Source organism: Electrophorus electricus, unplaced genomic scaffold (genome assembly GCF_041902795.1).
Source record: "Electrophorus electricus isolate QZ-2024a unplaced genomic scaffold, ASM4190279v1 Scaffold35, whole genome shotgun sequence".
Taxonomy (NCBI): Eukaryota; Metazoa; Chordata; class Actinopteri; order Gymnotiformes; family Gymnotidae; genus Electrophorus; species Electrophorus electricus.
In genome coordinates, this window is record NW_027658638.1 from 1,815,001 (window position 1) to 1,816,979 (window position 1,979).

The following is a 1,979-nucleotide window of genomic DNA, read 5'->3' on the forward strand; positions in this document are numbered from 1 at the left end:
AACATGTTTACATATAGGTATATACCCGTACTCTCTGTACTCTCTGTCTTACACACCGTATTCTCTGTCTTACGCACCTTACATTAGCTGACGTACTAACAAAGGTTTTTTTAAAAATCCCCGTCTTATCTTAACGCTAATAATCTACCATCAGAATAAATGGTTTTTCCTCTTTTATGTGCATCTCTAGCAAAATGGTCCTGATAAGGAAGTGTTGTTTTTTTTGGTTTTCCTATTAAGTAATATTTGTCCTGAAGATTCATATAAACAAACACTCTTTCTCTCACTATCTCACTTTCTCTATCACACAAACACACACACACTCTCATTGCAGATAGTGCCTAAAAATGCCACTGCTCTGTGCTAGTTTAAAGAGTGAAGCAGTACAATGAAATGGCTGCGAGCATCTCCTGCAGGGTGCTGGACGTCACTGTTGTTAAGGTGTGAAAGATCAGAATGCTCCACAGCCTTTAAGTGTGGGTTCAGGCATGCCTGTTTCTAGCCTGAGGACTCAGGCTGGCTCTCTCAGTGCAGGTGCTGTTTCACATTCACATCATGCCCCCCCCCCTCCCCCATCCAAAATATGTGAAGTCTGAGGAGAGATGTTGTACCTGACTGAGCGGAGGAGGTCAGAGGTTCCTGTAGTTTACTGCTCCATCACTCTACATTCAGCTCAGGAAGGGCTTGACCATTAGCTGTTGAGTTCAGTTGGGGTTGCTCAGGCTAAACCTTGGGGTGCTTTTTACAAACCAGTCTATCATTCAAATCATGCATTATCATACCCACTGAGATTATTTTTGACCTCTCAGCACTGAAGTGTGCTAATCATAAGAAAGTCATTTTATTGTCTGCTTATGTGTGGGGTGTGATTTTGAACTAAAGCATTCTAATCCACGCAGAAAGCAGTATTATCATATCTGTGCTGCTGAACTCTGTGTTGCCTGCCACCCATGAGGTGGAACAGAGACGTGTTTAATTTCCCCAGCCTGTGTTCACTGCTACTCTCCAGTGTAGTGCTGTTTGCCTGTCCTACCTGGCTGTACCCTGTCCTGCCCTGTCCTGCCTGGCTCTGTCCTGTCCTGCTTGGTTCTTCCCTGTCCTGCCTGACTCTGTCCTGCCTGGCCTTATGTAGCGACTCCTGGCAGGTGAATGCAGATAAACTCAAATCTGATTATTCAAATGGTGCTTTCCATGTTTTTCAGGTTTGGGATCAGAGTCACAGCAGGTCTTCCACAATGCCAGCCTGGGTGTTTGAGTGGAAATAAATACTGCATTTGAAACCATAACAAATAATAAAACAGTACAAATCACAGAAATGCATAAGGACAATTGCAGTTACTGTAAAGGCATGTTTGAGCATATAGAGCCATTGTAGAAGATACCTGAAGTCTTAAAGTGGCATATGGCATATAGAGCCTTCTAGACATTTATGGTCCTATAGAGCTTTTTCAGACGCAAATATGCATCTTGGCAGTGCCAAAGCTTTTTTGGCAGTGCAACTATATATATATATATAGTTAAGTAAAAATTCAGTAAATATATTAATGTTTTACTCAAAGCCAGTATCCAAAAGTATCCAAAAGCCAAGAACCTTCCTTTAAAGTTCTGTTTAAAATTTTAAATGATAAATTCTAATGCATTTTGTGTGTGCATGTGTGTGTGCATGTGTGTGTGTGTGTGTGTGTGTGTGTGTGTGTGTGTGTGTGTGTGTGTGCGCGTGTGAGTGTGAGTGTGCGTGTGTACACCACGGTTTCCTTCTGAGATCCAGCAATCCAGTCATTTATAGTTTGCAATAACTTTAACAATGCCATCATCATTAGGTTACCCAACAGTCTATGAAACAGCAAAGAGGTGGTGGGGGAGTACACAGTTATACACACACACTTCTAATGGACGGAAAATGCTCTGCTTTATTATATAATGTCTTTAACTTACAGATGAGGAGGCCATTTAGGTACAAAACTTTTTATTCCTGGACA